The following is a 24,576-nucleotide window of genomic DNA, read 5'->3' on the forward strand; positions in this document are numbered from 1 at the left end:
CAAAGAACATCATCCATAAATATTGAGGAATAACTGGACTCTCATACAGCGAGACTCAAATGCCTTTAAACATCAGCTTATCCTGCTGATCCAAGTCCAACACTGAGTTTGTAAAAACATGTTTGTCAATCATTTTGTTTGGTTTCTGAGGAAAATGATTCAATAACTTGCTGCTAATACACAACATTTCATCATATTTCCTCATAACCCTCTTTTGTCTGACCATTTGATCCCATTTGAATTTGCAATAAAGGATCCAGAGTTTGGTGACAATAATGACAGTAGATGTTTGTGTGAAAGTGCTGGAAGCAAATGAGTGTGTGATGTTCTTTCAGTGTTGCACTTTGTAGACGCTCCCTGAGCACTGGTCTCACAGCCAGCTGCACATAGAGACCAGTGTTGTTAGTCCAGGTCAGAAGATGACTTGTTGGAATGAAAATGAGCTTGTAGTTTGTCTGCTTTAATCATGTGACTGGAAAAAGGTGTTGGACTTCAAATATGTCCGTTTCTTTCACACTTCACCTTTAAAAGTGAAGCCTTGTGGTTCCTGGAAGGAAAAACACGACTTTTTCAAGTCTTTGTCCTGTTTTTATGATAAATGTACGACTTTAATGTGAAACATTCAGAGTTTTTTCTCTTGTGTTTGTTTGAAGCTGCTTCCTGTTGGCTTCAGCTGTTTGGAGTTTCCATTTTCTAAACTTCTACATTCTGAACCTTCTTCAGCTCTGAACAGATGATGAAACACTGAATGATTTCAAGCTCACACTTTGTCTAATAAACTTAAATCTTTCATTCTTTATACAGATTGTGGGACTGTGGTTTGTCAGAGATCAGCTGTGATTATCTGGCAGCAGCACTGAAGTCCAACCCCTCCCATCTGAGACAGCTGGACCTGAGTGAGAACATCAACCTGCAGGATCCAGGAGTGAAGCATCTGTGTGGTTTCCTGGAGAGTCCAGGATGTGGACTTGAAACTCTGAGGTCAGTCAGCATGTTTTAGTTGTGCTGAGATGAATATGATGTGAAAGTTGTGCTGACACTAAACTGCAGACATCAGGCTGATATTATACTGATCCACACTGAGGATCTTCATGGTAAAGTCTGTTTTCTTCTTCTCTGGTTTAGTCCATTGACTGCAGCAGAACAATGTTCACATTTCAAACCTTCAGAGAAGAAGAAAAATCCTCCACTGGATAATTCACTGTGAAACTCTCCAACTCTTCATTCCACCTTAAAGTCTGTCTGACACTGAAATCCAAAGCAAAATGTGCGTTTGCTTTACAGACAGCAGTCCAACACAAACATACACACATCATCCAAAACACAGTCCAACATCCAAATCTCCTCCACTGCCAGCATGAATGATGGGAAAGAGAAGGAGGAACACTCTGACATTCAGGGTTAGAATGAGTTTCATGAAGCAGACTGTGAAGATCAAAGCTGCATTAGAAGCTTACATGAATGAATGAGTGGACAGAAGTGGACAGAGATCATCTGAAGCACTTCAAAGGCTTTAAATCAGCACATTTCTCTTTATTCTTTATCAACTCTGTTAGTTTCTCTCAGTTTTCTGTGGAATGAAGCTAACAGCAGGCTAATAAGATGCTGACCAATAGGTTTCTATTAAAGGTTGTAATTTGTATGTGAAAAAGTGCTTTGGCTCAGCAGGGATCAGCTTACAGGTAGAATACAGCTGCTGGATGGGATTAGCATGTCATAGCTGTCTACCAAACTGCTAACTGGGGATTTCAGGCCATCTATGGATCATTTTTGCTAACTGTTTATTCAGCTTAGGCTCACAGGGCTGCAGCCTGTGCCCTAGCTGTCATAGGGCAAGAGGCGTGGTCCACCTGCACAGGTGAGCAGTCCATCACAGGGCCAACAGAGAGAGACAGAGAAGCACTCTCTCACATCCACACCTACAGCCAATTTAGAAGCACCAATGAACCTAAGCAGCATTTCATTGGACTGTGGGAGAACATCCAACCTCCACAGAAAGGCCAACAAGCTTCAACCTACAACCTTCTTGCTTTAAGGCACTAGTGCCAACCACTTTTCCCCATTTCAGCCCAAATCCTGCATCTTCCTGTTTCTGACTCCAGGCCAGCTCCACTAACACTTTCTCATCAGACACTGCCACCTAGTGGAGGAAGTCTTAGTTCCATTTGAAGCTTCAGATTACAGTTAGTTCCTTTACAAAGAGGTGGAGGTGGTGGGGCCACAGCACCATCATCACTGAGTGCCATAGGACACTTAACCTTTGTTTCCATATGCTGGGAACTTCCTGTTGTTCCAAGGAGGACTGGAAAAATGTGAAAATCTCCCAGTCAGTTCCTCACAGCACACTTCAATCATTTCCTCCCACAGCATCAGGACCAGGGCTTTTTCTCTTTGGTCCCACTAAGAGATTTCCACACAAACACCTCATCAGTGGGACTCTCAGAGCTACCAGCCCTTTGCTACAATCACAAAGCTCTTCATTGAAATCAATGATATCAAAGCTGGAATCCAATGAGTCCAAGTCTTCTGCTGATTCAGCATCACATTCATCTTTGCTCCTTGTTCTGCATCCCCACCATGGACTTCATTCCTTTCCAAGCCAGCCTTGAGTGTCCTTTATTCAGCTCATCCTCTGCTTTACTTTTACACCTGATTTTAGCTGCTTTATCTCTCTTTCAACAAGTTTCTGTGCCTCAATCTTTTCTTCTCTCCCTCATAACAAGACAGCTTCTTCTGCCTGAGAACATGTTGGAGTGATTTACTAATCCAGGGCTGCTTATTGGGAAAATACTTCCTGTTTTCAAAGTAATCCCCATTTTTCCCAGAAAGAAATGTCAGTAGAAATCGATGATCTAAGTGAGAACATGAGCCTTTAAAAAGTCCCAGTGGGTGCAGTCAAAGCAGTCCCTCAGTCCCAGTATAGAGTCTTTGGTCCAGACTGGAACAACTGTGTGCCCAGTTTGAGCTCTCTTCAGTGCTGTGACCTGACAGACCCAGAGGGGCCATCACATCACATGTAGAAGCTCCCCTAATGGAGCCACAACACATGTCCAATACTTAGTCTGTCTTCTTGGACCAACTGGAAGAAATGATTCAAGGACTTAGTCACAGAACAGAGATTCAAATCTCCAAAATCCAACTGGCTGCATCAGGACATATAGTCTGAAACTGCACAGTTTCCTGTTTGAAGCTGCTTCCTGTTGGCTTCAGCTGTTTGGAGTTTCCATTTTCTAAACTTCTACATTCTGAACCTTCTTCAGCTCTGAACAGATGATGAAACACTGAATGATTTCAAGCTCACACGTTGTCTAATAAACCTACATCTTTCATTCTTTATACAGATTGTGGGACTGTGGTTTGTCAGAGATCAGCTGTGATTATCTGGCAGCAGCACTGAAGTCCAACCCCTCCCATCTGAGACAGCTGGTCCTGTGGGGAAGCAACCTTAAGGATCCAGATGTGAAGCAGCTGTCTGATCTTCAGCAGAGTCCAGACTACAGACTGGAGACTCTGCTGTAAGTAGAGTGATGGAGTGAGTGGGTGGTGCTGTCAGCAGTATTGTACTAAACACAGTCAGTATGAAACAAAGATCCAGTGTTTCCTGTAAAGCTGCAGCTGCTCAGTGAAGCTGTGAGAGGAGAATGGTGACAGGCTTCAGGATTGGACACAAACACTTCCTGTTTCTCACCTTTATGGTCACCTTTATGGTCACCATAGTAACGGCTGACATGCTCTGATCAAACGCTGTCAACAGCCAATCAGCTCTTTGAACAAAGCAGCACGCAGACCAATGACTGCATTCATTTCCAAGTTTAAAGCAGTGAAGAACACAGTCTGTAGGTGAGGAAGAATTTAGTGAGAGCAGATGTTTGGATGGAATTCCTCCAGTTAACAGCTGGAACCGTCCATCTGGATTGTTGGGCTTGTTGTTGGGGTTCCTACAGAGCTCAGAGTGGACACACCAAGCTTCTTCTAATGAATGAAAGTCCAAACTCAAACTAGGAGGGAAAAACATTTTCATCAACTTCAATAAAAATCCAAAGATTAGAAAAAGTGAAGCAACAATGAGTCCTAGTACAGTCCCAGCACTGAAGTCCCTGCTGCTCTTTATACTGGATGTGCTGCATCACTGACTGACAGCTGATGAAGAGTCTCTGGAAACACTCGTTTATCTCCTCTGCTCTTCCTTCTTCTCTCTGCAGGTGGAGGTGATGATGGTAAACAGGACGGTGTGTGTGCTGAGAGAGGAGCAGCTGTGTCCTGATGATCCAGAGAGGTTGAAGCAGCAGCAGCTTGTGTGTAGAGACGCTCTGACTGGGCCATGTTACTGGGAGGTGGAGAGGAGAGCTTCATCCAGCAGTGACTGACAGAGGAATGAAGTGCAGATGACTGTCAGTGCTGCAGAGTGAACTGCTCTGAGAACAGCTCCACTGTCAGACACAATGTAGAGTCCAGCATCATCCCTGTGTGTCCCTCTGGATCTGACAGAGGATCATCAGTGTATCTGGACTGCTCTGCTGCTGCTCTGTCCTTCTACAGTCTCTGCACAGTCTCTGTCTGACTCTGGCTTCAGACCCTCCTGGATCAAACTCACCTGGAAAGACTTTCAAACATCACTCAATAGATTTGAATACAGAATAGATTTGATATATACTGTAGATGTACTGTAGAGTTGCAGTTTGTCACTTGTAAATACAGTCTGTGAGCAGCTCTGAGCTGAAAGATCTTTCTAGAAACACCAAATGTTTTCACTCTTCTGTTGCTTTTTCATATATTTCCACAACATTAATATTGATCCCACCTGTCTCACCTGTTTCATGCTTTTATACATAAGAACAGGACACGTGTGATCTGAGCGCTGCTGTGGTTGCTGTGCTGCATGTCTTCATTTAGATAACAGAGACATCTAGTGGTTCAGAGGGAGAACTGCAGGAGGTGGAGCTGTGTTTTAGCATGGAAAACTTTTTATCTTTTAGGCGCAGATACAAATATGACAAGTATCAGTGTGAGATACAAAAGGTCACATCAGTCAGCAGAGGGAACAGTGATCACACAGCAATGTAAGAATAGAAACATAACAGTGAATCTGGACATGTGTACAGATGGAAGCAAACAAACAGGATGTAACACTACATTAAAGCCACAAATGGGAAGAAAACAAAGCCAAAGGAAAATATATTTGATCTCAGGAATCCAAATCAGATGCTTTAGAGCAGGGGTCGGCAACCCTGGGCACGTGTGTCACAGCTGTCACGTGAAGGGTTAACTGATGGCACGACCATAGCTGGACTGGCCATCAGGCATACCGGGTATTTGCCTCCTCTGTCTGTTCCCACACACCTGATTGTGACAGAGATTACCTTAATGCACCACTAAATGACACAGGAAGTCATTCCTGCCTGTGGCTGTCTCACTGAACAATTTCCCCGTTCAAAGCACAAGTACAAACTGCAATAGCTGCACACTGTTATTATCTGCACATCCTCTACAGAGATGATAAACAACAGAAGGGCACCTCAGTGTCAGTCGTGTGTTTAATTTGATTAATATACTGGGACAATGGTTAGAGCTATCTGTATTGATTAGAACAATTTAGTTATATTTTGTAACTTTGTAATATATTGTATTTAATGTAGTTTGATTAGTTACTGTTCTTGCTGTCTTGGAGCAACTGTGACAAAATCATTTCCTATGAGATTAATAAAGTATTCTGATTCTGAGTCTTTAAAAAGTGATCATTTGTGTGAGTTCTTGTTCATCTTTGTGTATTGGTAGCAGGCTGTCTTTTTGCTGTCATTCTTTAAAAACTCTTTTGTAAGTTATTTTTGTTCATTTGTCATTATTGGGTCACTTTAGCTGTGCTTTCAATTCACTGAAAAGTTCATATTTAACTAAGCGTGTTGTGTGGTCACCTTTAATTTTATTCATGTATCATTTTGCTGTCATTTTAACTCATCCTTGTTTTAACTGGCATTTTATAAAGAAATACCAGTCAACATCTGTCCAGCTGTCTGTGAGGTAGCTGTGGCTCAGGAGGCAGAGCAGCCGATCTGCTAATTGGAAGGTTGGTGGGTCAGTTCCAGGCAAGATCCTCAACACAGGTTGCTGCAGATGTGTTCAATTCATTGTAGTGTGAATGTTGGACAGCACTTAGAAAGTTTGCTTGTGTGTGAATGAAACTAGCTGCATAAGGTGCTTTGAGTGCTTGAGTAGAGTTAAAACTAGTCCGTTTACCATAAAAGAGAATTTAAGGGTCGCATGTTGCTGACATAGTACTTTATCTGACTACTAGTGTGTACAATAAAAAGAAGTGAAGTATTATATGGCAGTACATTTGCAAGACTTGCAGAATGTGTGTCACTTTATGTCTCGTGATTTCATGACTGTGACAGTTCTTGTGTTTCTACAACACTGCTGCTAGTTGGCTGCAATTCTGAGCTGACAGAGGAACTGACTGGAGGAAAGGAAGTGCTGAGTCTTTTCCTGGGATATTAACGAGGAAAAAAACTCACACTAAGTCAAACCCACGTGCAAGCAAACAGAGAGAAAAAGTTGATGGAAACTGTTTGGAACAAATGTGTTCATGTCCAAAAAATGCATATCCTTTGGGGTAGAGGTAGGGACAAAGCAAAGAGTGATTTTAATAATATCATGTGACTCAGCTGCTCACTGGGTGATTATTAACGTGAAGTTTACGCTATTTAATTTGAAGGAAAACTGTACAAGCTTTCCATGTTCAATCACAGAAAAGTAACTGAATTGTTCTGGTTATTGGTGTGCAGATAAACAAGTGACAGCATTTATAATAAAAAGAAAAACTGAAATAAATATAGTTTCACTACTATGTGCGTCAGTGTCAAGTTCACCGAACCAACACAGGAAATGATCCACATTTAACTTCATAATAAAAGTTGCTTAGGTATAATCAGTATACTTTGTGAAATGTTGACCTTAATATTGATTGAAAAATGTAATAATATAATATACCGTTAATTAGGTTATATGTGACATTAAGTTAAAAAAGATTTTAAATGTGTATATGTGATATATGTATAAATGTAAATGATAATAATATGACAAAAGAGAAGTAAGCAAACAATGAAACAAAAATCTCCCTCTTTGCTTACATCAAGGTCAACATGCTGTTTATTGTATTACCCATAACACACACGACAAACACAAAAGACGCCTAACATTTGCACAAAATTCTACAGTAAAATCAGAAGGATTTATTATTATTAGTAGTAGTAGTAGTATGTTAATGCGGAGTCGTTCGTATTGACTTACAGGCTCACTAAGTCAAACTTTTGAAGACCTTTACTTTGAAAAGGGAAAGCGAGCCAGACCTCCCGTGTCCCTCACTGGGAGTTTACCAGGTGCGTCGTGCACAGGCATGTGATGCTGCGCCGCTGACTGGTCGCAGAGGACGTTGCGCAGCTGCCTTGGAAATGTCAGCCCGGCCGGAGCGGGATTCTTGGAGCCACAAGTACCGGAGACAGCTTTCCACTGACGTCCAGCAGTACCGGCATATGACGGAGATACTACACCGGTCGAGCGGAATGGGTAATGAGTGAGATCCTTCATATGCTGCTGTTCACTACAAAGTAGCAGATGCGTTTTATATTGTTTTTTCACAGTAATTGTGTGAAAGCATGAAACTTTAGCACTTTTTACAAATTTTGTTTTGTTGTTTTGTGTTTATATAAGCAAATTATCAGTTTTAAACCGTCTTGTGCATAAACCAGTAAAAAAATATCTAACCAGAACCTGGATGACTGAGAACCTACACAGACATTTTGTGTCCAACATTCTGATTGGTCACTTCCAATGTTGATCCTGGAACAACATTTACTATGTTGATCTGGGAACAACACCAACACGACGATATCATAGGTGCTAAAATAATACAGAGAACATCCTAACAGTCAAACATTTTCATTTTTAGTGTAATTTACTTGCTGTTTGCAGTATTTTTATTCTTATTAATCTATGTTAATATAATGACGATAAAATTAAAGTGCCTTCTTTTGGTTTTAGTAATTTTGGGGTGTGTAATGACAAATTAAAATAAATCATGACAGCTGTGAACAGCAGGTATAGTTAGACTCCAAAGTTTGCTCCTATGAAAACGTATCACTGGCAGATATCCTGACATTAGGTCCTGTGCTAAAACCAAACAAACTGTGTACATGTAGGTGAGCGTCTGAATGAGCGAGTGGCGTACCACCGTCTGGGCTCACTGTACCACTGTCTGAAACAGTATGAACTGGCTGAGCATTATTACCTGAAGACCCTGACCCTCTGCCCAACACCTCTGCAGTTCGACGAGGAGCCACTGTATTATGTGAGGCTGTACCAAACACTGGGAGACATTATATTCACTGACCTGAAGGTAATGGACTGGACCGTAGATGTGGGTTGTTTTCTGTATTTTAAACAATAAAATGTGAATCTGAAAAGTATAAAAGTTATGAGCACCAAAAGATATAGCTGGCATTAGCAGAAAGAGCAGAACAGTTTAAAATGTGAATGGTGAAAATCGGATGAAAACTGAGGGAGTAGGATAGTCCAAAGGGAGAGAGGAAAGAAGGGAACGTGAGGAGAAAGTACAAGGTCAGGAAGAACCAGGTAAGAAAACAGACAGGGAATAGTGACAGGCATAACAGAAACTGTTAAACTGACAAAGACAAAAACAATTTTACTCATACAATCTGGAAGTTGTGTTCTCCCTATATTAAAGCTGTTATACAGAATCTGCAAAACAAACTGAGTTGAAACATTTTTGACTCTTTTTAACAACATTCCAACATAACATTATCATTGATTGGGGAGATTAAAATTAATAATATATTTTTGTGTTGTTCAGCCACAACTCTACTAAAACCTCAGCCAACAATAGGTAGGCCAACTTTTGGATCATCTAGTTGTCTGTATGATTGCTGCAGTACGTGCACCACATTTGCGCACTACCAGAAAGTGCCAAACAGAGCCCTGGTGGAGTGAGGAGCTGTAAAGAGAAGCAGAGTGCTCTGTTTATATTCTAAAAATGTTTTAAGCTAGCTTGTTTCAAAGATTCTGTACAGCAGCTTTAAATGTTTTCCAGAAGCACACATACACTTACCTTATCAGTGTTTCTCAAACTTTTTATAGTGTGTACCACCTAAAATAATGTCAAGCTCTCCCAAGTACCACTATGAAAGCATGAAACTCATAAATCTTACAACACAAAATTCCAATCTGTTACTAAATTGAAAAGTCACATAGGTTAAAATAAAAGAAAAAAATCTGCAGAGCCATAGTAGTATCTGTAGTAAAGATCTTTTCATATATTGTATACATTGCACCATAGGCAAAGTTGCCTCCATTTTTATAATTTTTTTATTAATATTTTGTACATTTGTACATTTCAAGGACTCTTCTGGTTTTGGAGTGTATTTTTTATGTATCTGTATTGTATTATACATACACATTAAAAGTGAATCTCTGTCCAAACAATGCACTCAGTTTACTTTTTACTCACTATGAGCATCATGCATTATTCTCCCCCAGTAATTAAGGTTAATACAGTGGCTTGCAAAAGTATTCGGCCCCCTTGAACTTTTCCACATTTTGTCACATTACAGCCACAAACATGAATCAGTTTCATTGGAATTCCACGTGAAAGACCAATACAAAGTGGCGTACACGTGAGAAGTGGAACGAAAATTATACATGATTCCAAACATTTTTTACAAATAAATAACTGAAAAGTGGGGTGTGCGTAATTATTCAGCCCCCTGAGTCAATACTTTGTAGAACCACCTTTTGCTGCAATTACAGCTGCCAGTCTTTTAGGGTATGTCTCTACCAGCTTTGCACATCTAGAGACTGAAATCCTTGCCCATTCTTCTTTGCAAAACAGCTCCACTACTGCCCTGTGACGGCCTCAGAGGTTGTCTAAGAGAATATTGGGAGCAACAACACCATGAAGTCCAAAGAACACACCAGAAAGGTCAGGGTTAAGTTATTGAGAAATTTAAAGCAGGCTTAGGCTGAAAAAAGATTTTTCCAAGCCTTGAACATCCCACGGAGCACTGTTCAAGCCATCATTCAGAAATGGAAGGAGTATGGCACAACTGTAAACCTACCAAGACAAGGCCGTCCACCTAAACTCACAGGCCGAACAAGGAGAGCGCTGATCAGAAATGCAGCCAAGAGGCCCATGGTGACTCTGGACGAGCTGCAGAGATCTACAGCTCAGGTGGGGGAATCTGTCCATAGGACAACTATTAGTCGTGCACTGCACAAAGTTGGCCTTTATGGAAGAGTGGCAAGAAGAAAGCCATTGTTAACAGAAAACCATAAGAAGTCCCGTTTGCAGTTTGCCACAAGCCATGTGGGGGACACAGCAAACATGTGGAAGAAGGTGCTCTGGTCAGATGAGACCAAAATGGAACTTTTTGGCCAAAACGCAAAACGCTATGTGTGGCGGAAAACTAACACTGCACATCACTCTGAACACACCATCCCCACTGTCAAATATGGTGGTGGCAGCATCATGCTCTGGGGGTGCTTCTCTTCAGCAGGGACAGGGAAGCTGGTCAGAGTTGATGGGAAGATGGATGGAGCCAAATACAGGGCAATCTTGGAAGGAAACCTCTTGGAGTCTGCAAAAGACTTGAGACTGGGGCGGAGGTTCACCTTCCAGCAGGACAACCACCCTAAACATAAAGCCAGGGCAACAATGGAATGGTTTAAAACAAAACATATCCATGTGTTAGAATGGCCCAGTCAAAGTCCAGATCTAAATCCAATCGAGAATCTGTGGCAAGACCTGAAAACTGCTGTTCACAAACGCTGTCCATCTAATCTGACTGAGCTGGAGCTGTTTTGCAAAGAAGAATGGGCAAGGATTTCAGTCTGTAGATGTGCAAAGCTGGTAGAGACATACCCTAAAAGACTGGCAGCTGGAATTGCAGCAAAAGGTGGTTCTACAAAGTATTGACTCAGGGGGCTGAGTAATTACGCACACCCCGAATACTTTTGCAAGCCACTGTATATGTATTTTTTTTTTAATTCCAATCCATTCTTCTCTGCAGCATTTAAATAAACTTTATCAGATTTGATGGTTTTGTTACAGACTTTTCAAAAAAGTGTTTTTCTTTCACTAATGTGGGGATAAATTGTGTTAAAATGTACAAAACAGTGATGTCATGTTTTGTGACGAGGACCCAGGCTCAGACTTGCACAGAGATGGTAAAATTATGATGACTGATAACGGAGACGAAGACAACAGACGATGAGGACAGGGAGGAACAGGGGTTTAAATGCACCAAGGAGACAGTCAGAGAGAACTCGGGACTTCTGGAGACATTTAAGGATGCAGGGAGTGACAGAGACGGGGAAGAAGTCTCATCGTGACGAGTAAAGTTTATCTTGGCTGGCTGGGCAGCTCTCTGGGTGCTCAGCACCCCCAAAGGTCTGATCCTAGAATCGCCCCTGCTGTTTGCCATTCCTTGACTAGAAATATATGTTAAAAAAACAAAAACAATTTTCAATTTTTTGGTAGTTTATTGCACTTTTTTGCAATTTATGTAATTACTATGCACTTAATGCATACATATTATTAAAATTTGGGCTATAATGGTTGTATTGATGTATATCAACTTCAAATGCACCACAAAAATGGCACTACAGCATGTAAAAATATAATATAAGCTCTGGCGGACTTGGTTCTATGGTAGGTCTTAAAGGGTTAAATGTTAAGATTGTTCAACTCCCAGCTCCACCCGGAGCCTGTATCCTTGCCTGAAGACAAAACCCTGTAAGTTAAAACAAACTTCACATTTGCAAACAACTGCAGCTCATAAGAGTAATAAAGTATTCAGCATCACAGAGACAAGTATCATTGCAGGTTTATTCTAAATCATTAAACCCCTACTTTTTTGCCATAATTTGCTCCAAATCATTGATCATCTCAGCTTCATTCCACATTGTAATCAGTGACTTTCCTTAAGTTTGTCACTCACTTATTTCATCACTATGAGCTAGTGATCAGATAATGAGCCCCATTTTAACTATTCTATAATCACAGCACATCTGCTCAGTTGTCACTTGTCTGTCTGTGCTGAATCCTTTACAAGCACTCTTAGAGCAACATTAGCAGTAGCATCCTAGGTCAGGCCGAGGTCACCAGACTCCAGAAGTGCTGTAAAAGGTCATAAAGTTAACACTCTGCTGTAAAAGAAGTAACACTGGTTTCAAACACAGTATGTCTCACACTGTATTCACATCTCCACTGTAATATTCACATTTCTCAACAACACAGTGTAATTTCATCACCAACATACAGCCTGTAAACACAGTTTCCTTCACACAAAAACTCAGTAATCCTGTGGTAGAAAAACATTATTAAGTTGTGTCCTGCTGTAAATCACATGATCAAATCACATGATTAACCCTCTGCTCTAGAAAAGTAATGTAAATGTTAGCCCTGCGCAGGTGTATACACACTTTATCACAGTGACGTCTGCATTGTGAGTAATGCAGGATCATGAATAACACACTGCTGGTAAATTCACAGACACCCGGAAAATTTACAGCTGAAAGCTTAAATTTGCAGAGTTCACACAGTCATGTGATCCAACGTTTCCTCCTCTGGTCTCCTCCTGCTCCTGCAACAGAAGACACACACAGATACATCCACCCCTTGGTCACATCTGGGTGGGGGTTAACCTTTGCATAGTGGTGTTAAGTCAGTCAAGTCAGTCAAGTCTTGTCAGCTTTCAGCAGTCCAGTCAGTTCCCCATTTTTTTTCATCCATCCATCCATCCATCCATCCATTCGCTTCCGCTGATCCTTTCCAGGGTCGCGGGGGGCGCTGGAGCCTATCCCAGCTGTCATAGGGCGAGAGGCGGGGTACACCCTGGACAGGTCGCCAGTCTGTCGCAGGGCCAACACACAGGGACAGACAACCATTCACGCTCACATTCACACCTAGTGACAATTTGGATTATCCAATTAACCTATCCCCTCAAACATTTTTTTTCACTCATTTTTTATTCATTTATTCATTCAGTGCTGATAGTGGAATCTATCGTCGCATTTCGTTTCCACCCTCAGCAATATGACGCCATTTCAAAAAAAGAAAAAGAATTTAAACAGGATTACCGCTGAATCCTTTTAGACAGGGACTCGCTTCCTAATTGTCCCAATAAGTGGCTTTCTCCTGATCCCATTTTAATTTTGGAGAAACTCACTTTGCAACCGTTCCCGACTACATGTTGTGTAGTTCTTCCTGTTCAAATGTTCAGATGTGCTTTAAATGACAGAGAGTTAGCAACAAACTTTTAGTGCACTATGAAAGTAACAAAATAAAAAGGAAAACAGTAAGAAAGGCCTTGTTAAGTCATGACACGTGTTCTTCAACTCAGGAGGGGAAATCATACCAAACCTAACTGGCAGATTCAACTTTGTAACAAAAGACAAATCATCAGCCAGTTTAATCTCAAACATTCATCCAATCAGCCACACACCACACAACATAACCCTGTTGTCTTATCACATAGTAAGTCTCTTCTCATGTAATCAAATGTGTGCCATGTTAAAACTTCTTCACACATCAGAAACTCAACAATCAGCTCACTCATTCAAGACCCCTCATCAGCATTCTGTTTTCTCCTCTATGATGCAACCATCTGTCCTCCAAAATAATATTCGTCCACTAGTCTATGTATCACTTTCATCTTACTAGTGACTTGGACAAAATGACAAACAGAATCTCATGCTTAGACTCTGTCTGGTCTTCATGAGTTTCATTGTATGTGTATGTAGGGTTAGTATGGTTAATACATTTTCTCTTTGTGTGTGTTTTTGTGTACCTTTCTCATTTTGTGGTCCAGACCTCTTCTCAATTTTCCCCTTAAAGCCGTCAGTTTCCTTTTTCCCACGATTGCTAACCCAATTTTTGATTCCCCACACTAAACAACAGCCTTCCTCTGTGTCCACACCTGCTCCGTCCACTCTGTTCTCCTCTCCCACTTTGCAGTCCAATGGCAGTCAGTTCTCTCCAGCTTTGTCCTGGGTCATCCTCACTGTCTCATCTTGTCATTCCACTCCAAACGTGGCAAATGTCACTCCGTCTCCTCAAAAGTCATCTTCACACACAGTGAAGTTGCAGCTTCCTGGAAATGCATCTCCATCCATCCATGTTTTCTTTCTCTCTGATGCCGTTTGCACACACTGCTGCTGGACGTCTCTCAGGACTCTGCTGGTGTCTCTTGGCCTGCTGTCAACTGTTGATGTTCATGCCTGTGCTTCTGGAACTGCACTCCTTATCTTCAAGGAGAGGTTAGCTTCCATGGAGCTTGTTTTTACAGGGTGAGGAACACATAGGAGTTAAGCTGTAAACACAATTCAGCCAAAACTAGGCCTGAGTGTTTCCTAATGATGTTAACCTATAATTTTCTTTCAACTGCTGCTCGTGGAAAATTGTTCCAGGTCTGCTTTTCACCTGAAGTGACAAACTAAGACATTTTCATTATTCTCATCACTGCTTAAACAACACACATCTCTCTTTCCCTTTTTTTAACTGTCCTTTCTTACAAATAGAAAGTGAGATTGTAGCTGTTTCAGGCTGAGAAACACTCTTCATGTTATCATTGTTTTTTTTTTTTTTTTTATCAACAACACAACTATTTTATTTCTTTTGTGTCCACTGGGGTAGAAGGTGACCTGCAGAATCATCTCTGCCCCAGTTCGAGACCACTTCACACACACATACTTTCACACCTCTCTGTAACTCACACACAGTGACGTCAGACACAATCACCTGCTTTTTGCCAAAACAAAAAACATGATGCTGATGTTACAAAAGTCTCACACACATGAATCAGGATGCAGAAAAGCTGTTGCTCATCTGAGGTGTGAGGAAGAAACTGAACTCACGGATAGCTGCATGCTCGAGTTATCATCGCTCTGTTTCCCTCCCTGTGATGCGTTCAACCAGCTCCTGCTCTGAAAATGTGTAGCTTGCTCATCAGCTTAAAAGTGACTGCATACAAAACAAGAGACTCACACCGACCACGTCTGGCCCGCACACACAAAATAGGCACCAACAAGAGCTTTGACCTTCTGTTGGGGAAGAAACCAACACTCAACGCCCTCAGAGGCGGAGAAAAACGTTTTTAACCCTCCTTTCGGTGGAGAAACCTGCTTAACCCTCCTTAAAAAACACTGGTGGAGAAACCAGACCTCCTTTAAAAACATAAAGAAAAATTGGTGGAGAAACCAGGTAGCTTGCATCTACACGCACAGCTTGCACACTCATGTACCTGCGTTTTAACGCACGGTCACGTAGCCGCTCTCTAAGGCCTTCTGTACTCACTGTTCGTGTTGTTTTGTTCACGGGAAAGTCTCTGGATCCCGTCAATCGCCATCCAACACGAGGGGAGTTCAGACGCAAACTCCCCGGCCTGGCGACAAAGTTAAGCACCAGGTCTTTCAACAGGCGTCGCAGACGTCTCGCTGCTAGCAGACTTCGGCGGTGTCATCTCCCTCCCCCTCAGTGGACGCAATGTGTTGGGTTCCGGCTTGGACCAAATAAATGTTGAGTCTGTGTTTCTGCAGGCTCTGCTAGTTTAGAAACGTATTCTCGTGAAGGACAAAAGCAAGACGGAATATCTTCAACCAGTCTTTTAGTCGCTAGAGAGGGAAGGCTGCTCGTGAAGCTTAACGCTCCTCACCTGTCTCCAGCCCAGCTCCTTCAAAGAGCAGCCCTCCTCGTAGCCTTTTATTGGCAAACTGCTACAATACACAACACAAGCACCTCCCACCGTAAAACCCCCCTTGGTTACAAAGACAAGGCACGCTGGCTGTGTCCCAATTCAGGGTATGCACGCTTGAAGTACGCACACTACGCGTACTACGTACGGTGCGTACTATAAGTACGGGAAGTGCGGAAGTGAGAGGCTTGTGAAATGGGACGGTCTAGCCTTCGTCGCGCTGTTCAGGTTGCCTAGCAACCATGATACTAACCGCGAGAAATGTTTCATGCAGCTTTGTGTGACAGAAATGAAGGAGAAAAAATGTTTTGTTGGTCATTCATTTTTGTCATGACATCACTTTGATTAGTTGAGACCACGGGACTGTAAAACATGATAGTTGGGCTTCATTTCTGTACTGAACAGTCATTTCAAGATTAGTTAGTAAATAATAATTAGCTAATGTTATTCATGAGACTAAAGTCATCTCACTGTGGTAATGTTAATATAATATGGACAATATTATATGTATTGTCAGATTATATATATATATATGAGCTTGAACTCTGGGTCAAAGATGCAAGTAGCAGTTATTTATATTTCCTATCACCTTAAATCTTCACTCAAAGACAAGTATCTCTGACAGTGTATATACAGATGTATTATATATAAGAGACAAACATTGTTCTTTCAATATGTTGGCATTACTAAATTTGGCTCAATGCTTATATATATGTGTAAAAAGCAAATGTATGAGCTGTGATAACTGTTTCTGATAGAATGAAGAGTAGACTGATATATTAAATATTCCTTTATTGGGTGAGAAAATCAGACCATGTCATAACTGCGTTAAGTCGTACAGAATAGATATCAGAGCCTTAAACAGGCTGACTTCTGCTAAATGGGCCAAACTGGGCAGAAAGTATACAAACACATAACATCCTTATAGAATATGATGTAACACTATAGATCAACTTACCTCAGAATATATAAAGCATATAAACAATTACAGCAATATGATGCAACAAACACAGCAGTACTACTAATCCAAAATACTCAAAGCTTCATAGAACTGAAACAAACATTTATTTTTAGCTCCATTCTGCTGCTGATACATACTTTAGGTTTCTGAATATTAAACTTGTTGCTGCCTTTCATAGTGTGTAACTTGAAGGCTCTGAGTACTTTCTCCCACACTGAAAACACTGGAATGATAACATTATTTGAACATTACCTAATAAGACTGATTCAGGACAGACAATTAGTTATGTTAAACTTTCCTAGCAGTCCTTCACAAACAGGGAACAGTCTGTCTATTCTCTCCATCTGTCAGCTGCTGCTGGCTCTTCTTCCTCCTCTTCCTCACACACTGCTGAGTTTGTCCTGGTGGATCATCAGGGTGCAAAGCCTCACAGATGATGTGCAGCAGTGGGTCCCTCAGTCTGTCCTCACTCTGGACACTTGCAGTTGTCACACATGGAAATCAAATGTGTGATAAGCTGCAGGATTCAAACACAAGTGTAACTTATAAATGAATGTTCATACTTTTATTCCACAATCAGAGCGAAAGAAACAGAGAGAGAGTGCAGGACAGACAGACAGGTGACAGTCTCAGGTGTATACACTGCTACAAAACAGCACAAGAGAAGGAGGATTTAGTGTTTGTGTTATTACGAGTGCTAAACAAGAAGAGTTCCCAGATGGTCCAGTGGACACATGTGTGACTCCTGTGATTAAAGCATCTTTCTTTCAGCTTAACGAGTGAACCGTCAGCTCGTTCAAACACACGTTAAAGTCCGTTTGGCTCGACACCACCGAACAGAGGCAGCAATATAACATAGCTAACATTAACAGTGCAGTGAATCCTGCTTGTGCCGTGATATTCAGGACTGCAAACCGAGCAGCATCACTGACTTTCAGCTTGTTGTGTTTGTGGATATATGACTGACTTTAATTATCCATAAAATCATCACATTCTCTGTAAGATTAAGGTCGACTATATATGTATTTAGAAGTAGAGGCTTTAAAACCAAGTTGACGCTGAAAGTACAAACATCACTAATGTCACATAACTTTTGCCGACATGTGGCCAACAGTAATGTTTTAATGTTCTTAAACATTCGCACATAAATAAGTGACATCATATTCAGTACTTACTTTTGACAGTTCACTCTTCGGCCGCTCCCTTCTGCCGTATTTTGCGGCAAAATTATCCACACCCACCGCCGCGCTATGGATTGTGGGATATATACGAAGCGTGCACCGGACCACGCTTGATATTTGGGGAAATCGACGGCGCATTTGGAGTACGCATTTGAAGTACACTTTGAATTGGGACAGCCGTCGTCGCGTGGCGGTGACGTAATCGCACTTGAAATGCGTACTTCAAGCGTGCAGACCCTGAATTGGGACACAGCCTATGTGTGTGTATGTGAAAGCACCTGTATGCTTGTATATGCATGTGCAAGAACGTGTGCTTGTGTGTGTGTGTGTGTGTGTGTGTGTGTGTTTGGGGGTGCGTGTGTGTGATCTCCTGCTCACCAACAGGGTCATAAAAGCAGGAAGTTACCACACAAGAAACAGATCTTTCAGAGAGGATGTGCTTACAATAAAACCTCCCCCAGCACCAGAGTAGCTGTGAGGTGATCAGAGACAAAGGAATGTCTTTGATCACACAGTTTGAAACAATGTAGAGACCGTAAGCATAAAAATGACAACATTAAACAATTCACTTTAACAATGTGTGTCAAATATAAATAAGGATATACCAGAAAAAGCTGCGAGTTTCTTCTATTTAGAGTCAAGTTAGTGTTTTGTGTCTTTGTTTTAGGACTAATGCCAAGCAGAGGTGTGTGTAACTGGACTGGTCTGTTATATGTGTGACATGTGTGCTTCTCTTCAGTCTCATCTTTGTCAGTGCTGATTCCTTTGTGTCGTCATGTGTTGATAAGACAGAACAGTTATAATGGAGGAACAAAAGGAAGCCCTGAAATCTGCATCCAACAAGGAAGGACAAGTGTTGTCTCACCAGTGATCCCAGCAGAGGCCACTGGTTTGGCTTCAGTTGTTATAGATGTAAGATTCAATGATGTTGTTCCTACAGATACATGTTAGCATCTTTATTGTAGTAAAGTCTTGTAATCTGAAGATAGAAACAAGGCAGAAAACAGCTCCATGATCTGATCTTAATGATGTTGTTTTGGTTTTTTTCTGTCTTTCAGAACTGGATTGGAAACTATCAAAGGTCTAAAAACAGCCTCAACCCTCCTAAAGAGCAAACTTTACACACGTCATCGTTCAGCTACAATCTTTGTTGCAGGGATCTTCTGCCAAACAAGGCTGAGAGAAGATTTCTTATAGCTGTCATGTTGATGCTGTTTCAGTCTTTGGGCAAACACACTCATATATTAGGGCTGATATCAGGGCTGCACAAGTTCTTTGTGTTTGTGATCATGAATAATAGAAGTGTGCCTGTTGAAGATCATGTTTGCTACATGATTATATGTCATGTTGTTGTTCTGTATTATATTCAGCTTTCACCATCCTTTCCCAGCCCCCTGTTACACCATCCATGCAAAGCCAATCTGACTGTGGCCCAATGTGTTTGATAGTTTGTGTTGGATAAAGAGATTTGACAGACTTGGTTCTCTCACGCTCCGTTTTGCGTAACTATTTTTAAATCCCTGTAGAACTGGAACCACGTAAGCTAGCACAATCATTTTTTTGCACATGAAACCGGAGGAGTTGTACTCACGTTTTATGCCATCAGCTTGTCCTAACTCATGGTTTCTTTCCACATATAGCTTTGCAAAAACAGCATAAAAACACTTGCAGCAACAAAAACACAATATTCCAGAAACACACTTTGCTGATCCGATCAGCTGTTCGTAACACTTCCTACGTTGGAATAGACGTCAGCGCGAACTATCGCGTGGCCACCATTACCTGGCCAAAACCGGAAGTGATGTCATTTTCACGGAAAATTTAGGTTTTTGTTTGTTTGTTTTTTTACCTTCAAGGCCTTATAAGCCTGTACTGGTTTTTTTTAAAAGTCATGTTTGACTTCATACTTTTCTGAATAGTTTCTGGGATGCTTAGTATGGAGGACCACAAGAGCCACGCGCATCGAAATAAAAATCTCTGTGCTTTAATAATGAATTGTAGAATAAATTGTGCAATTGTAAATTCATTTTTGAATTCCAATTTAATAAACTGCATTTCAAAATCCTTTTTCCAATTGCATTTCAAAATCCTTTTTCCAATTGCACTTTAATAAACTGCATTTTAAAATCCTTTTTTCAGTTGCACTTTAATAAACTGCAGTTCAAAATCCTTTTTCCACTTGCAATTTAATAAACTGCAGGTCAAAATCCTTTTTCCACCTGCAATTTAATAAACTGCAGTTCAAAATCCTTTTTCCACTTGCAATTTAATAAACTGCAGTTCAAAATCCTTTTTCCACTTGCAATTTAATAAACTGCAGGTCAAAATCCTTTTTCCACTTGCAATTTAATAAACTGCAGGTCAAAATCCTTTTTTCCACTTGCAATTTAATAAACTGCAGTTCAAAATCCTTTTTCCACTTGCAATTTAATAAACTGCAGTTCAAAATCCATTTCCCTTTCCTGTTCGCTCCGGGATTAGCTGCTGGATTAGCTCCTGGATTAGCTGCTGGATTAGCTCTTCGATTAACAACTTGCTGGAGGCTATTCAAATTAGCCCACACCGTGGGATGTAAGGAGCTCTCTGATTGGTTGGTCAGACACAGGCTGTCTGCCAGCCTGGATTTTTCTAGCTCATAGCTTCGCCCTGCTAGGAAGCGTGTGTTCTTGTACAAAGGCCGTTCAGCGTCGGGATTTACACTCGGCTCGACACGGATATGTGAAGAATGAAGGGACCCTGCAGCGAAACGGAGAGCCAACCTCTGACTGAGTGCCTGTCAACACAGTCTGACCACCTGTTGAAGGTAAGGTGCTAACGTGGCTAACGCTAGCATCACCGCACGTAGCCCCGTTATTTTAAGATCATCTTAGCTAATGAAAGTTTTTTACGTCGCAGCTGTACGAGCTCGCTACGTGTTTTGTAAGCTGCTGTGCTCTTCACAAATAAAGCTGGAAGCAGCTCAGACTGTCAGAACCAGCACTGAGCCCTGTTACATTTATACAGTGTTAGAGCAATGGCTGCAACCTACAGCCTTTAAACTAGCGATTAAAATGCTGACAGTAAACTCGTCAGTCCAGATGTTACCACATTACTCTGTGGTACTTAGAGTTAAAACAACTGAGACAGGCTGATTAAAATAACAGCTGTCATTTCTCTCATTCCTTATATCAAGACTGGAGATCACACTACTGATTTCAGTTCATTTAATATGTGAGTGCACAGATTCATTCTCAACTGGACATAAATGATGATCAAAGGTTGTATATATGATGAATTCATCAAATCCCAGCCTCTAACACAGTGCGCTGAATCTTAGCTTTGAATGTCCAGTATATTCTAATCAGTGCAATGTAAGCATTCACTGAACCTACAGTATCTACACCTGTGTGGTAAAGATACAGATAATGAAATTTAATTATTAATACAATATACATCATGAAAAATGAAAGCTGAAATTGATTCAGTTTAGTACTTTTCTCTGTATGCTCTGTGATTATAAAGGCCTTAAATTCTGTGATATATACTGTAAATGATGTTCACAGAGGTCTTAAAGTACTTAAATCACTGCTGATAGTCTGGTTGTTTACATTTTCACATGTTTTTGTGTCTGTAGGGCTGTTTGATGACGATTTGGACTCCTCTGGGAGATGAGGACACACCCACATCTGTTCCATACTGCAGCCATGGATGGTGTTACAGCTCTGAGTCAGCTTTGGGCCATCAGACGCACACACTGGAAAACCAGCGCCTATACTTCATGCAGGAGAGACGGCCTCAGTGATGTAGGTTCATAAGCGAGTTCAAACATTTCTGGCCTCTTATCACTTAGATTTTGAATGCATTTAAAGCAGGAACTGCACACTAGGGTGGGTTTTAATAATCGATTCCTCGATTAAAATAGATTCTGCTTGATAACGTGAAATCGATTCATTAAAATCCTGAATCGATTTTTAATATAAATTTATTTTGCCCAAACGCCAGAATCTCAGGTGAAACCTCACAAAATTTCAACAACCACCAAACAGCTAAGACAGTAAATGAGAGCAGGTACACGGATTCTGCACAAGGACGTAAACACACAGCGCGACCAGCGGATCAGAATCAGTGAGATGTCGCCTTTCTCACCCGACGGGCGCTGCAGCTTTAAGCGTCTGCGCGCGACGGCATTCACTTTCTGGCACAACAACTGCACGGACACGGTCGGGGCTGAAAGCCGACAGCTCGCTGATTCTGATGTTTCGGCGGGTAGCACTTTGTGTTCACGCCCTTTTTGCGCTGATTCTAAAGCTGTTAGTTTTATCTCTCTCCAAAAAATATTGACCGAACCAGCAGCAAAAGAAGATCCAAACTACGCTCACGTAAACATCGTCATGAATTCCTCTGACTTTTACTGTTTTGCTTCACCCACGATAAAATCAAACTTCATGCACAGCTCTCTCTCTCTCTGTACTGTTTTCTGCATTATTTGCTTGCTTGTTATGCTTAACTCTACTGTTGTTTACAGCGCTGTCGTCGCTGTTTTTTTTTTTTTTTTTTCGTTTTAAATACTTCCAAAAGAAAACCTAATTTCTGCCGCTCAATACTGAACATATTTAAACTTTTTAAAGTTATGCGAAATGCAAAACGCTTAGCCGTGTCTCTAATAAAACCGCTGTAACGTCAGAGGTAACGTTCATATGTTGATTAATGGTTTTCTTTCGTTTTTGATGTACTGCAGATACATATTTTTATAAAATCTCAGGCCAGGAAAACCACCTTCATGTTTTTCTGTTTTATCTTCAGCTACTTTGACACAAAGAAATCTGCTGTGACGCTCACACCTTTGATAGTCTTGCGTGTGTCAGCTTCCTTTTATAGATACAAAAATATGTCAATGTACTGATCTTAATTATATTTCTGACTGTCAAAATTTCCCAGATTCAAATCGAATTGAATCGAATTGAATTGAATCGGGACCTTGTGAATCGGAAATGAATCGATTCTAGAAATAAGTGACGATACCCAGCCTTACTGCACACCTAGCTGTCAAAAGTTTGGCAGCATGAGTACTGTAAAGTTTTGTAGGGTCCTTGTTAAAAATTCCACAAGCACCACACCACATTTGTCATATACAGTTCCATTTTGTACAGGACATTTTTGAAATTATGTGTATATATGTGTGTGTGTGTGTGTGTGTATGTATGTATGTATGTATATATATATATATATATATATATATATATATATATATATATATATATATATATATATATATATATATATATAATCTCTATCTCCTAGTTATCCACTTGTCAGTAATTTTGAGTAAATGGATGTCACTGATAAATCAGTGGTGATTCACCTGCAAATGTTTTTAACTAACTTTGTTTTTCGTAGAATTCATCAGCAGCTGTGGAGAGATGCATTTGAATATCTTCTGGTTCCACTTTTCCTTACCTGGAAGCTGAGTATTGCTGATTTCTGACAAGGACACAAACCTCAGTGCTTATCATGGGTGTTACATCCTCTGTGCAGCAATTCCAGAGACAACGAGAGAGCAACGACCAGTCATTAAGACCATACAGAAATCTGTCCCTTTCTGGCAGCTGTGGAAACTTCCAATAAGAAAGTTTGCATTCTTAGAACAATGCTGGATCATGTGTGATGTGTCATCATATGAGGATATTACATTTTGCCTTAATTCTGCTCAATTAAGTGTTTTGATCGTTGATCCAGTATGGCAGCTTTGTGTTGTGCTGCAAGTTAAAACCCATTGTCCTCATGAGCGCAGCATCTAACAACTCTCTTAAAAAAAAGTCGATTGACTTTAACTGGACACAATGGTTTCCAGTGGAGATACATTCATCACTCATCCGTGACACTGGAGAAGTCACCTGGATGAGTGATAAAACAATTTTCCATGGAAAATCCAGAGGAACTAAACTTTGTTGTTGTTTCTTTGGGCTCAATTTCAGCCTCAGGCAAAATTGAGCCCAATTTTTCTTTCAGAAGAATGTTTTCTTCTGAAAGAAGAAAACATTTTGCCAATAATCAGATAAAAAAAACATTGTTGAACCAGGTGGTATTCTCTGGAGTTTAAGACCAAAACTGAACTCAGTGAATTGACATTAGACTGGAATTCATAAGATGAATAGAAATACTGCTGAAGCTGAATGATATATATATATATATATATATATCTATATCTATATGTGTATGTATGTGTGTGTGTGTGATCTTTTTTTCTCCAATTCACCAGGTCTGTAAAGTTCAGTATGACTGTGGTACATGATACAAAAGAATAAATACAGAACAATAACAACTTTATGTGAATAACTTTACTCTTCTTAAAAATAACTCATAAAACAAGTAAAAGTACAAATGTGTACAAGTTAGAGACTTCCTCAGTAAGTTTACACTCTTTTGGATTGATTTTAATTGTGTGTTAAAGAGAAAGAGATTAGGAGGTAAAGTAGAGGATGCAGAGTCCAACACCGAGGCCGTCTCTCCTGCATGAAGTCCAGGTGCTGGTTTTCCAGTGTGTGCGTCTGATGGCCCAAAGCTGACTCAGAGCTGTAACACCATCCATGGCTGCAGTATGGAACAGATGTGGGTGTGTCCTCATCTCCCAGAGGAGTCCAAATCGTCATCAAACAGCCCTACAGACACAAAAACATGTGAAAATATAAACAAC

General features: G+C 40.8%; 1 long non-coding RNA gene across 1 annotated transcript; it reads left to right on the top strand.

Annotated features, from left to right (window-relative positions):
- Positions 1 to 831: 831 nt before the first annotated feature.
- Positions 832 to 4,250, top strand: LOC120438779. The gene is made up of 3 exons (XR_005612136.1): positions 832 to 981; positions 3,342 to 3,515; positions 4,203 to 4,250. It is a non-coding gene; the product is annotated as an uncharacterized LOC120438779 (long non-coding RNA).
- Positions 4,251 to 24,576: the final 20,326 nt, after the last annotated feature.

The sequence above is a fragment of the Oreochromis aureus genome, linkage group 3 (genome assembly GCF_013358895.1).
Source record: "Oreochromis aureus strain Israel breed Guangdong linkage group 3, ZZ_aureus, whole genome shotgun sequence".
Classification (NCBI taxonomy): Eukaryota; Metazoa; Chordata; class Actinopteri; order Cichliformes; family Cichlidae; genus Oreochromis; species Oreochromis aureus.